At 39.7% G+C, this 15127-nt stretch overlaps 1 protein-coding gene across 3 annotated transcripts in view; it reads right to left on the reverse strand.

Annotated features, from left to right (window-relative positions):
• Stet (stem cell tumor) overlaps positions 1 to 15127 on the reverse strand; it is a 499705-nt gene that overhangs the window by 142740 nt on the left and 341838 nt on the right. The gene's annotated exons all lie outside the window — the stretch shown is intronic.

The following is a 15127-nucleotide window of genomic DNA, read 5'->3' on the forward strand; positions in this document are numbered from 1 at the left end:
AGATACAAACAGAACGAAACAGCGAGAACGCTACCTCGTAACGAAAGTATTACGCGAATGAAATTCACGATAGCGTTTTTAATCCGAATAACGTGTAGCAAAATAAATCGCGGAAGTTATAAAGACGCGAGGAGCCAATTTAGTTCCCTTTTGTTCTCATTTTTTTTCTTTCCCTCTTTATCTTCTTTCTTTCTTTCTTTTTTTTTTTCAAAAAAATTCACTCGTTCGTGAAAATGCCGCGTTTGCCCGCAAAAATTTCATTCGGGACTTTTTCGCAAACAAGAACGTTAATCCCCCCTGCGTTACCGGCACGCATTCAGGTTATATTTCCGTTCTAAAAAAACTACGAAATCAGGGGGAAAAATGTCACGACGTAATATTTCGTGGCCGCTGAAAAAACGCGATAGAAAAAACGTATCGAAGGCCACTTAATCGGTTGTTATTGAGAAATCTGATTTTCTGATTCGTCAGAGCTCTGTACTTTCGACGTCAAGTGTTTCGTGGCGCTGTTAGTGCTGAAAACGAACGCCACAGCAGAGTATGTAAACAATACCAAGATGATTTACATCGTTACTGGAGGCGCTGACACGCGATTCAATATCAATTCACAGGATCACGAATTTCTGTTAAGAACAAACTAACCCTTCCAATACCGTTTATTTTCTACTCTGTGTCAGATTGATAACGTTTAACTTTTCACCTCGGAATATTTTCAGTACCTAGGTTAAGTTTAGTCGTTCTATTACAAGTACGTCAATTATAAGCTATGGACGAATAATTTATAATATTTATGATTAATAACTTTCTGCCTGAGGAACTGCAATTATAGTTTGAATTTAGATAAAGTATGGTTAGAAATATAAGCTGACTTTGTTATATTTAGATCATAATTAGGACTTTCTGTTTTTAAAAAATTATCGAATACCATTTGCGTTTCGAGGTTAGTTTATAAGTAACGTTTTAAGCGTCACTAACTTGTATACATTATTCTTGCAAACTTTCTGTAAAACTCATGAAAACGTATTGATATTATAAACAGTAATTTATACGTCCAGGCCAAAAGAATGAAGTTTACTTAATCAATTAACATAATTTCAATCTATATTGCCCTAATTTCAGCTACGAGAAAATAACTAGTACTACTTCTACTTATTGAATTGATATTAAATTATATACATTGTAGTAAAACTCCACAAATTCATCAAAATGTCTAAATAATACCTATAAACAGTAAATTGTAGATCCAGGCCAAGCCAAGAGAATAGATCTTATCTAAAATAGAGTTAAAAAGTTAAAACGCCTAATAGATCACGATGTAGCAACACGATGCAGCGAATGAAAAAAAGCGTGCGCGCGGTTGAAGGAACGAGAGCAAACGACGAGAGAGAAAAAAAAAAAAAAAGACGAATCGACGCACGCCTTTTTCGTGGCATCTCGATTTTCCTAGTCTTCGAGGGAAAAAAAGAAGATCGTTTCTCGTTCGACAGATGGTGCTGACAGAACGAACGCGTCGAAACGCGTCTAACTAAGGGAATTTTTGGAAGCTGATTCGAACGCGTTTTTATCGATGCGTATCGCTGGATATCGCTTTGCAGTGTCAAAAGATGTCGGCGGATTTCAAATAGCGATTCGTTTGGTTCTTCGGTTCGACGAAAACGATATCAAAAGAACGCGGTGGGTCTAAACGAAACAAAACGGTGGCGAGCTCTCTCGTTCATTTATAGACCGCAGAATGACAAGAGAGAAACGAACTGTCGCGTGAAACGAGGCGCGTTTAGCCGGTTCGACTAAAGCCGTCGATGTCATCGTATCCGGGCCACTCGAAACAATATTTTCGCCGGTCGAAAGAAGTCACGCCACAGAGCTCGTAGATAATATTTTTGTCAGCAGCGGCGAGCACAAAGCGAGAGCTTTTGCCATCGAAATAACACTCGCTGTGGACGTGGTCGAAAAAAACCAACGACCACGTGGTCTACATAAAAAATTGCCAACAGGGAGAGGATATACGAAATCGAATTTGGCACGGTGGTATTTCAAGAATTTCCGAGTTACAACGTCGACACTTTTTATATGTTCTACAATGGTAATGATAAATTAGAAGCGGTAATTAAAAGGACAAAAGAAAAGGAGGAATATTTACATGATCGACGTGTGCTGCGGCCTGTCGGTGTCACCGACATTGTTCGTGCCCCCCGTTAATCCTTGCACCTGTACGTTGGTCGCGATGCTAGTCCTTGCCGGATGCCTGGCACTATCCTTCAGTATTTTTTTCGCGCTGAGCGGCGTGGCTGTCACGCACATTGTCTTGCGCGGTATCACGATCACCTTGGTAGCACGCACTTTGAAGGAGCGTCGTGGTCGTCGTCGCGTGCACAAAAACAACAAGCGTCGGTCACGATCGGTGATGATAGCTGAGCAGCGAGAAATCGAGCTCGCGCGTGAACGTGGATCGCGAAACAAAGGGAGAGAGGACGCGCCGCCGGGGCATACGTGAAAACTTCGAAGAGATGATCTTCGACGGGTGAATTTATCCGAGGCCTAGCGCGTGGTCGTTTGTATGCACTGGTGCGATGTTGTAGCGAGGATCGACTCGTGACGAGGGGGTTAGTGGAGGGGCGAACGCGTCGATTCCTTCGCGAGATGGAGACTTATCGGCGTGAGAGTGAACTGTGCGCGGTGGCGTACGATTCGTTTGTTCCACGCGAGATCAGCCCCGCAGCAACGGGTGTAAATAAAAACTCGCGTATCGTTCGTTCACAGATCCCACCTCATAGCGCACCGCGGGCCTACTGAGTGACTGACTGACTGAGTGACTGCCGCGAGCTTCGAGCCACGAGCCACCCTGCGTGGGTGCACACGCGGTCTTACTGCGTGGAAAGGCAACGAGCGCGTCGATTGGCCTGCTCCAGAGGCTGGTCCCCGTGGGGGGCGAGCGTCGGCCAATCGGAGCGCGCGAGTCACCACCGTACCACCGAGCAAACTCTGCTTCACGGTTTTCCAGCACTCTATCGCGAGCCGTTCCGTGGTGCGTGTTGTCTCGTCGTCTCTGTAACTCTCTGTCGCCTTTCGAGAATTTCTTACGAAACGTCCTTCTATTTCTCGCGTCGCATACTCATTTCTCGATCTTCGTTTTTTCTCGCATCCATGAACAATCTCGGGTGTCGTCAGAGGCAAAAGTTTCGAGTAGCTTCGCCGTGAATTCTTTCAAGTGTGCAAGTGACGGAAGTTTTAATGGAATTGTTAGTCGCGCGGCTTCAAGTGGACCAAGTGCTATCGGATCCTGCGGGGTGTGCTTTGGGAACGGAAATCTGTGATGAAACGTCGTTACGGGAAAAGTGATGTGCGCGGAGAAGTGTAAACATCTTTTTTTTCTTTTTCGGCGTTCGAAGTTCAAAGCGCCTGGCTATATGGCGATACGGTTTTCCAGATGTTTTCAACGCCTTTTCTGACGGCACCGAAATAACCTTTTTGTGCGATTATTATCGTATTTACGTTGAACAGCTTTGTCATCTTGCGTATCGTGTTACGTAGAAACATCACTCGTATCCTCTTAATAACGCCGTTCCTCGTAGTTTCCAAACAAAAGCCTATATAGGAGACAGACTACTTCAAAAAAAAGCAGACACTCGGTAGAAATGCAATTCGACTCGCTCTACGTGTCGCGTGTCACTTGGTGGAAATTAACGAACGTCTGTCACGCGTCGTCGTCGAAAAGCCGGACGTTTGAAATTCACCGAACTTTACCATTGCTGCTAACTTACGTTCTCCGTTAAATTGTAGTACAAACTTTCCTACGAGATAAACTATTTTTCTCCGTCTAATAAATTACGCTTCCAAACTTACTAATCGTCCCTTCCTCTTATTCAGGTTTCACGTAATAGATTACAAGAAACAAAAGAAGGGAAACAGAGTAATATATTGTACACGCATAAGTACATAATATACTGATTATTTAAATTGGTGGATATGTCTTGCACAATTATCGAAGTAGTACCATTAGAGATAGCTTTACAGGTTACCAGCGGTGGTAACTTTTCTTTTTTTGCGCATTAGCGAACGGGTTTGATAATAAAACACATTAAGTTCTACAAGTGAGTTTTATAAATTACACACAAGCCATAAAGCTACATAATTGCCCTGTTCAGCTTCAAATTATAAAACTATGAAGCTGTTTATGAAGCAGCGGTTTATAACCTATAATTTGTTACTTATCAATTCCCTAGCGTTACTAGTTACGTAGTAAATTATTGTGCAAAAGAACCGTGCTTTTAATGGAACACAAATATCACTATGGATACGATCATAAATCAAAATCTCGTATAATCGCCAATATTTTTGCTTCTGGTTTTGCAATCAAATTCCACCGTGTAAAAAAAAAAAAAAAAAAAGAAAGAAAGAAAAGGAAAGGAAATGATCTAGTATTTTTTCACTTTCAAGCAGTAGTATGAAAAAAACCTTTTTACACGCGTTATGCAGCCTGTCGTTTGATTTCAAGGTCGTAAGAGCGATCGAGCAAGTTAATAAGCGAAACGATGCGATTTTTCGAATTGTCGCAGGTACTTTACATACAGGGTTGCATCTCGAAAAGCGGATCTAACGATAATGGTATCTGTGAACGTGGAAATTTTCTCGGTTTCGAGTGTGGCTGGCTTCTTGAACGGCGACCAGGTGTGTCGGGTCCTGAACATGGCCATCGACTAACGCACACCTAAGTATTTTTCACGAGCCAGTAGTTTACAACGCCTTCTTTTATGACCTTTTATTAACCGGAGGATTCGTCGCTACGTGACCGACTCGAGTTTCGCCGGATTTGTATTTCAGGACACTGAATGGACGGCGAGACTCGATCGACTTTTCCACGGCTACGGAATTAACGAGATCATCGTGAAAATCGTAGCCGAACCCAAAGTGGAGGGTGCCATTCGTAGGCCTAACTGATCCAGTTGAATCGTACACGTATTTGAAAATCAAATACGTGTGGCGCTCGTTTTTCTTTTTTTATGCTTTTGGTTTCTCTATTTTTTTCTTTTTCTTGTTTCTTTTTTCAAATCGAACCGAGTACTCGTTTCCCTGTGTAATGTAATCGTCGTTTGATTTACGTGGAACATATATGTTCAACGTGGTAGATATTTTTTCACGCGATAAGACATAAATTTTATGAAAAATAATCTGTAAGTATATTTTATAAGCGAATTTCGTTTCATGTTAGTTTCAGTGATATTGACGCGAGTTTTTCTCCGCCAATATTTCTCAACGTTTGCTACGGACAAATATTTGTACAGGGAAAAGTTTTATGAAACGTGCTTTGCACTTTCCACAATCTTTTATTTATAAAAATTTACAAATTTAAGGATTTCTTGCGAGAGTTACGAGTATAAGTCTTACTGGTTTGTAAAAAAGAAAAAAAAAAGAAAGAAAAAATTGTCTATTTGATTCTTTTCGAATTGTAATTGTAAAACACTAAGCATAATGTGTTGAACATGTTAAGCATAATAATATATTTATTTATGTAATAAATACAAGGTGTTTCACGCAATTAAGACTTGTATCTTTCAAATGGACGGAGAAAAGAATTTATAATATCAAGGTTGAATTTACAATATTACCCAGAACCTCCGCTACGAAGAAAAATTTGATTTCCATTCGAAAAATGAAAATGTTGCAAATATATTTAAACGACAGAGAAAAGTCGAACAATAAGTACACTGTGTTGCTCTCTTCGAATCATATTCTGCTAGGCGTATTTATTTGTTATTAATTACACATGTTTCATTATATAATCCATTACTTATTCAGTAATATGAATCTAAAGATAGCTTCACAGTAACCATCCGTCCTAGCGAAAATATTAAAAATCTGCACAATGTACAACGTACACTGTTTGGAAAGAAAAAAAGGAACATTGACGTTCGCAGTGAGAAACGACGATCGACTTTGTTTTCTCGTAGCAACAGTGGCCGATGAGGCAAATTGGCGCGTTTGATCGAATAGGTAGACAATTACACGGCTGGTAATAAGCAGTATAATAAATGGTGATCAAACAAACCGGCTTCAAAGGCGTTGCGAGGCTCTTTCAAGAGAAATCCCGGAGTTCCGGTAACGCGGTATCAAAGAGCTCCGGGAATTTCATCCGAAGTTCCCTTTCTTCTTTTGCATCGGGCCCGGGCTCGTTATCCCTACAAAGTGCGGCCTAGCAGGGTGTGAAAGGGAAGTCTGAAAAATCTGGCCGCATCCGCGGGGGAAAAGCAAACTTTTACGCCGACGCGGTTTATAATTCCGTCGTCGCGTTAGCGGCAAACTCAATTAACAGATTTTACATTGTCGCGTTGGAGGAGAATTGTAACGGGGCCAACGGAATTTCGTTTCCTTGCCGCTGCACCACTGAAAAATAACCGTACCGTTGCGTAACGGAGACCAGGAAAGATTCCTTTAGCTTTGTGGATCAGCGTAAAGAAAATCTTCAGAGAAATGTATGTTGATTCTTCAAGTAGCTTAAAGCGAAATCCTTGTTTTTACGAAAGGTACATATATATTGGCTCATAGTTCTGCTTGAAAGTATTTATGGAGATATCCGCTGTTTTCAATTCAATTTTAGTATTTGCAGTTGGACTACGAACTCTCCACGATATATGTATTTGTGTACCGGGTGGTATATTTTTTTTTAACACACGATGCACCGAGAATTGTAGTAACGAAAGTCGAAATCAAAAAGTTCGCTTCGTTTAAGTTCTTGGAGAATTAATTTAAACGATTACGAATTTACAGACTGAAATTGATGATATCGAGTTGATAACCCACTAACAGGGGAAGAGTTCCATCTATTTAAATGTCGCTACATTTTTAATAAAAATGAATCATATCGCATTTACATTTACAAGAGTTAGAATGCATATGATTGAAATTATTCTTATTAATATGTAATTTCACAAATGTAGAAGCTTCTGATTAAGGGAGGAACCGGTCAACAAGTTCAAATAATCGAATCTCTATCGATATCGGAAACAGTCCTCTTTAACTCTGTGACAAATTTTCACAAAATTCGTATTCTACCTGCTAACTATATTTCATCGAAAAAAGTATTTCTAATCGCGGAAGTAACAGGGACAAACCCAATATTTTGTTGAAAATGAGCTCACAAATCGCTCTGGTATTTTGTGCTCAACAATGGATCGTAAATTGCAGCTAATTAACGGTGTCCAATATCGCACCGCGCACGATACATTAACGTGGGAAAAGTGGTAAAATAGCCGGGACAATGCGAAATATTTTTCGCAGTACGTCCGTGTATATTTTAATCGTCCCATTGAAACCGGACTGATTAAAATCGACGTAACAAAATTGCGAGCGAAGTTTAGGAAAACGTTCGATTTTCGAAACGATCGTCGGCTGCGGGCTATGATTAAACGCAGTGGCGAAATCGAACGGAAACGAAGGACATACGTTCACAAAGCGACAGAAACCGTACACCATCGTCTTCGAGCTCTAATTTGCTGTTCTCGTTTTGTCGTTCGAAACGATCTTTGATGGGATGCGAGAGCGGAGACCCTTTGAGGGTAAGCAGGGATATGTGGGACGATGGCAAAGTAAACCCGTATCCATCATTTCCTCTTCTTCTTCTTCTTCTTCTTTTTTTTTTTTTTAATAGCGATTAAAAAAGATATTTTGATACGAATGACGAATACGAATAAAGTGCGTTATTGACACTGTGATTATCAAACTCAACAAAATGATTGGTATTACATCTTTTCTTTCGTAATTACCAAAAATGTACAAGTTATTTTAGCAACGTCAGTGTGTACCTTTATTGAGATAGGAATACGATTACATACACTCGTCTATTTTTACCATATTGCTGTAATTCAAATTAATTATGTGTAACGTATTTAATATTTAGATAGCTAGTTCTAGAATTAATTTTTGTTTCGATAAGAAAGGTGCGGTTCAAGAGTGCGTTTCGTTATTAAAGAATGCGAAAAAATAGTTATACGAAGATATCTGGATAATTTAATATTTTAATTGTACATATACGATGACAAAAGATTAATAAACTCTACAATCGTTACTAGAATATTTATTTTATTTAACAGAATACCTGCAACATATATCGTCTTTACATATTGGATTATAGAGTTATATCTGTCTCTGTTATCATTTTCGTTTATTATTTTATCTTTGTGAACCATTAATTACGCGATGAATGAAAGCAAACGAATATCGTTATAATCCTTTTGTCTCATAACCAAACAAGTGCTATTCATCAAATTTCGAGTGCTTTTTAATATCGTTTCATAAATCTTTTCGTTCGAAATACATAATATAAATAAAATGACAGCGTTAAATAAATTTTTCGCCTTTTCCTCTTTCCTCCACGCTAAAATTAATTAAAATCCAGGTTTTAATTATTCTTTCATAAAAATTATCATCATAGGTTTGAATCTACATGATTCTAAGCATCTGATGGCAAAAATGACGCAGAACACGCCAGTGGGGTATTTAAATGAAAAAATGCAGGGTGATAACATCGAAATTACCGCGATGTGAAATTAATTCAGCTCCGCGAAGCGCGGCGAACGAGAAGCTAATTATTAGAAATTCGCCTTTGTTCCTAATTAACTCATATTGCTTTTCCTTCATTTCGGGCGAAATTGTTGGTGAGGATACGATCAACGTTCAAGAACAATTCGTCGGCTTAATGATGCTTGTATTTTGACGTTTAATTACTGAAGGAAGTGCAGTACGTGTAAAGTTAATGATTTCCGGAATTCGATGATCAGTTTAAGTACGTACGCGAATATTCAAATAAGAAATCCTGTAACACGTTCGTTTCTTTTAATTGTACATAGCGAAATGAATCAAAATTCTGATTTCCATGGATATTATTTAAAATGTAGATTATAATAATTCTGAGAATTCTAACGAAAGATCTGCAGAGTACGCGGCGTGATAAATAAACAGCTTCGAATCGACGACGATTTCCTTAAGCTGAAAATGTCGATAATGTCAATTTATGTCAATCGAGCAAGAGACATCCCATCAGTTATGTCAATTGCGTTTCATGACGTTGACCTTGGCACGTTCAATATGTTTTTTATCGCGCCAAAGGTAAACGTCAGAGCTAAGCTAAAATTCAAAATGTTAATTTAAAAAATTCCGTCCATTTAAAAAATTTAAAAAAAAGTAAACTATTTTTATTTCGACGTAGTTGTACATTTTTACACTTTTTCTCTTATTACAAAAAGGAAGACAGAATTTTTTCTCTCAATAAGGACGAACAATATAAAACGAAGCGAAACTGTCGTTGCGTCAAAATTAGTAGCAAATGTGGAACAATAACGATGATTTGATAGTATATATATAGTCATATTCATGGTATTTCACAAGGTGCAGTAAAGCGCTATTTATGGAAACGATATTTTAGTTGGTAGATGCTCGATTAACTAAACTCCTGCCGATTGAATCCACTTATCCGAACGTGAACTCCCATTATATTTGAACGAGAAGTCACATAGGTGGAGGGAATCGGTAAACTCCTGCTACATGAACTCCAGTTATACGAACTGTTTGTCCCAAGACGGATTCAGATAAATGGAGCTCTATCGTAACTGTATATTCTGGTAATATATGTAATAATATTCAGTATCGTAGCTAATATTCGCACAATCGAAATGTACTCAAACATTTAGAGTTTGACGCAAAACTAAAGGGCCGTTTTCTTTCATTCAAATAAAAGTACCTGTTCCTTTCCCTCCTCTTACGTCTTTCCTCGTTTTTATCGATTTCACCTATCGATATACTCATGTATACTAATGTCATCGTTGAAAGCTATTCTTTTTTCTACATTTTATTAAATTCTCGCAGTTGCATTGTGTTCCTCGTTTTCAGGACTAACATCAATGAAGGAAATTCGTGACGTTAACGAATTTTCCTTGCATCAACGGTGTGCGTAATATTATAGTCAAGCATCGAAAACGAGTATTTTATATACTTACTACTCGTTATTAACAATGCGTCAGAGATTGCACCGCTGCTTACGATAATTTTCGCGAGAAAAATAAACGAACGGCCGGCTATACAAAATATGCGGCGTAAGCAGCGTAACACGGTAGCAATTAAAATCACTTTCACTGCGCGAGGATGAAGCTCGCTTTAAGAGGTGCACTTTAATCGAGAAACATTAAGCTCCGACCGGATTAACTCGGAAGAAAAGAACGCGGCGAGATCGCCCCTTATTACGCGCCACGGGATGGTTTTTTCACGGTGGAAAAAATCTGGCTCGGCGTTTCCGGCCGTTTTCGCCCGCGGCAAATGAAATCACACCTATTAACTGCGTCAGGTTTAACGAAAATTTAAAGGGCGCGGAGGAAGGTTTTTGGATCTTTGTTTCGCACCTCCGAGACGGATTTGCGTGTTATATTCAGCAGCTTGGCTACGAAGAAAGGCTGGGCATCCACCATGTTGAAAGTCAACCGTTTCAGCTATGCTTTCCAACGGGGGTAAAAGAGAAAGCGAGCGCTTCTGTGCGCCAACGATACGAGGAAAATGAGAGAAACGACGCGAGGGTTGGAAAGAAATCCGCAGTGGCTTAGAAGCGTTTGTATACTTCACGAATATACCTTTCGCGAATGTATCACGTGCGTCGTACGATGCATTTTGAAATTTGAGCAGAACCGTAACGAAATCACGCTATCACGATCATATTGGTTAAGTTCGCGATTTAACTGGAAATGCGCATTGTACAACGCGTTTAGAAACATCAGCACTGTAATGAGATACGATTGTCACGGTCATATTGGTCAAGTTAGAAACTATTGGCTTGGCAACTAAGTGATTGCGGATTTTGTCAATACAGCCTAACGACAAAATCCGCAACCACTTATTTGCCACCCGATACATATTGTACGTACCGTACAAAACGTTTGAAATCTCCTTAGCACCGTAACGAAATGGCATATTTCAGAATGTTTTATAAAATACGCGAACGATTATGTACGTAATACGACGTTTTAATATGTCAGTGTATAATACGTTTTGCACGATGCACAAAATATATAGGTTTTCAGGTTGGTTTTTTTTTTTTTTTTTAATTTTATCAATATAACCACGACAGTCGTGTCTGGTTGCAGCGCTAACGAAATTTCGAAACGTTTTATGTAATGCACGCGGTGTACCTATACATAAAAGCTTTCCGTGGCAATTGTTAAAATTGTTACTTTCCACTGTGCCTTTAATAGCCGTGTTTCTCGAAGAAATTTTCCGCTCTCAGCGCGCTCCATCGGGAAACCGCGATTAAAAAAAAACGTTTCTTACGTGGTCGCGCGTGCGCGTAAACCGGATATACATGGAAGACGGGAGTTACGGATGTCGAGTTGAGAGGCTGGTCTTCGCGCGACTTTCCAATTACCAGAGTTCGTTGCTTCCGGAGGAACTGCTGCTTTTATGACCGCGGGAATTATCGTTATAGAAGAGCGTAATTCTTGGAGAAGGAATGATCGCGAGGCTTTAAACTGAAAGTTTAGTTTGTCCGTTTTGTTGGTATTCTTGTGTCAGGGAGTTTGAGGAAATTTATAGCGTAAACTAAGAATTTGATAGAATTCATAGAAACGCTCGTAATCATATTCGCGAAGGAATTAATCATTAGATCGGTGCAAATGTTTGCCCACATGAAACTGATATAATCAGGTAAAATTGACGATTGCCAGAATTCTAAAACGCACGATTTCGAATCGAAGAAGAGATTTATCGATTTCGAATTGAAGAAGAAAGAGCTTTCGATATTACAGGCCCAACCTAATACGACCTATTAGCCAATTTTCCAATTAAAATGCACGTTATCTCTTTATCTTCTATCTCGAAAAGAGCCACACGAGGAGAAATTCGTAATTCCAAAATGATTTAATCAAAAAAGCAGCGGTCCGACGTTTCATCGATTGCTTTACCCGCGCTGCTCCGCATAACAAATCAATGCTCGTCATCGTGCTCTGTTGGAGCTGCTGGCACGTCAGATTCACCGCACCGCTAGCACGAGCATTCGTCGGTTCGCTCGCAGCAGGAGGAATCGCCGGCAATAAAGCATTCTTAGTTTTTTGATGCTCATAGGGAGAAGCGGCAGGGATAACGGCGTCGCGTCTCAGGGGTGTCGTGCAGCCACTTTTACACCTTCAGCCGATTCACCACGAAAATTTGCATGGCCCTTGGTCGTGGTGGTTGGACCGCGACGAGAAAAGGGGCGTCGAGACGCGTCGAGGCGTTGGGTTCAACAGCAACGACGACATAGAGGAAGAGAAGGGGAGAGAAGACCGCGAGACTTAAGGGCTCTACTCGCATCGAATTCCAAGCGTGCTCGCGCTACCTGCCTGGAATATAGTCTCGTCATATTTCCGTCCGGCCACCCCCCCGTTTCTCTCTTTTCCCTTCCCTTCTCTTCTCTTCTCTTCTCTTCTCATCTTTTCTCATCTCTTTTCTCCTCTCTGTCCGCCTGACGCCTGAGCGATATTTTATTTGCAAAGCGGCTGCCTGCAGGTTGCCACTGCTTCTTCTTATCTTATGCGCGCAGGAATGTCTCCTTGCTAGCTCGAAGATTTCATGCTATCAAACGATGACAGCACCAGAAAGAGGAATAAAGAGAAGGAGAGGTACCGATCAAGTGAAATACATTTTGTTCGATTTTTACTTTCGATTCGTGTCGTTTGTCCGCTTCTTCGACGGTTTTATCTCTCGCCTTGTATCCTTGACCGTTTCCCTACGCCGCCGCCGCCCCTTTTTCTTCCCTTTTTCTTCCCTTTTTCTTCCTCTTGGTCGAGAGACGCGCGTGCTTCGCCGCTCATTTAACGAGGCAAAATAGAACTTCAAACAGTTTTAATGGAATTTTGAATGCAAGCTCTCCTTTATAACGCGTCGCGGTGTTTGCGTCTTAAGGGAAATTTGGTAGTTTCATGGCTCGTAGGAGAGAATACCCGAAAGTCCCTAGACTTTTCCGTACACGACTGCCAGTTTAATAGCTCGAAATTTTTTATATCGCTTTTGGTAGGCAGCTTGCTCGCGAAATTTCCCGTTTGCTTTCAGGTCGTAGGCCTTTCAAACGTGCTTCATAAACTTGGAAAGAAATCTTTTCTTTGAGGAGTTATTTATGCGGAACTTGGTTTGTTCGAAAGAATATATCGAAGTAAGGAAAATTATGAGTTCAGAAAGGAAGTAAAAGATTATGAAATATGGAAAAATCAGCGAGTCGATCGATATTAATAGATATGTAAGTTCTATTCAATTCGAATTGAACATCGCGTTAAAACCTTTAACATTTACCCAGCGATTATTATTTCTGTAATTACGATATTAATTGCGAAGTCCTTTTAAAGATATTTCAATGGAAATTACGACAGAAGAAGTACTGTCGGAATATTAAATAGCACTTAATATGAGTTACATTCTGTTGAAAGTGTTCTGACATTTCATTAGTATTAAAATTTCGTTAACTACAGGCATTAATATGTATAAAACATGGAAACTTTTAATTGGTAAAATTCTATCTCATAAAAGTTCCCTCCATCTTTCGTTCCTCCTATCTATTTTCATTTTTACATCTTCATTTCCTATTCTACAAATTTTTCACCCCTCGAACATTAAAAAGAGAAACGTATCACAGAGCAACTACGATTCTATTGCTATTCGTAGAATCACAATAATTAATTCACGTACATTTTCTACAAAACATCGATACATCCATCCATTCTATCGTAATCCGATCCATCTGACGTTTGTACAATCTTTAACGTTACAAATTAATACAAGTCTTTACATCCGACGTGTTTCGCTTTTCTAAACAGCTACTGTATCAATCTTCCCTACCAATCTTCGTTTTTTTGTAATATCCTCTACCAGATACGTACATAGATTTGCACGTTTAATCATTTATCTTGCTTTACGCAATTTTCTTATATTCTCTTATCCTTCGATCTCTGTGTACACGCTATTTTTCGCATTTCCGTTTCTTTGTCGGCGTTGTTCCTTTTATTTCCTTCTTTTTCCATTCCTCATTTTTCATCCGTCTTCGTTGCCTTTCTTTAATCGCGCGCACGCGCGTGGGCCCTTTTTCGTATCTACTTTCTTTCTCATTAACTCTCCCCTCTGATCTTTCTTTTTGCTCTTGTTCAACTCGCTCGCTTACTCGTTTACTTATTCTTCGATCCATTCACTCGTTCGTTCTCATCGCGCTTTCATTTTTCTTTGTGTATGTGTTTGTGTAAGTGCGTGTGTGTGTGTGTGTGTATGGCTTCTCTCTTTCTCTCTCTCTCTCTACGATCTCTCTCCGATCTCTCAAGCGGACGCGACGGTACAATGAATTATTTATGAATGGCACCCAGAAACAAGTCGAATCGATCACGCTCGAGGGACCCGGCGCCTTGATACATATCCGTGACTATTAATCTCATCGAGTTACTCACGAAAGGAAAAGTGATTAATTTCGTTGCAATGTCCCCGAGAATGTTGCCGATCGGAATGTCTTTGATTAGAACCGGTCAAACTTTTCTGTCAAACGCTTTAAAGATTACAGATACGGGATGAAGATGTAAATAGCCCAAGTGTTAGCTGACGATATTCCGGTTTTATATTGTTAAAAGCAACGTTAATTCTACAATTTCATAGAGATATCTCTTTCACGCAGCTGATAAATTCTAGCGGACCTGTTTATTCGTATTTACGTAGTTTCGTTTCGTTTGTATTTATTTAGCCGTATTTATTTCTTTCCTACGCGTGTAATTACGAAACTAACTTGCCCTTCGTAATTTACGATAAATTCAATTTATACGCGGCACCGAAATTGATCGACTCAGAGGAGATGGTTCGAAGCTCCAAATTCGAAAAATATATTTTCTACGGTATATTTCACGCACGGAACGAAAATCGGTCAACTGCGCGTAGATCGAAAGCTTAAAACTCGAGGAACGAAGCAGTAACGTTAGCTTCGCTTCCGAAGGATTTGATTATCAAGCAACGACGCGACGATACGTTTCGTTTAGTGTTCTATCTAGGAAAATGACAAGCGTCTCGCATAAAAATTCTCGAAAATTCGAAATCCACGACAGCTCGCGTATTGCACGCGATTCATCGTTGAAGATTATATTTTGTTGAA

This window comes from Bombus fervidus, chromosome 14 (assembly GCF_041682495.2).
Source record: "Bombus fervidus isolate BK054 chromosome 14, iyBomFerv1, whole genome shotgun sequence".
Taxonomy (NCBI): Eukaryota; Metazoa; Arthropoda; class Insecta; order Hymenoptera; family Apidae; genus Bombus; species Bombus fervidus.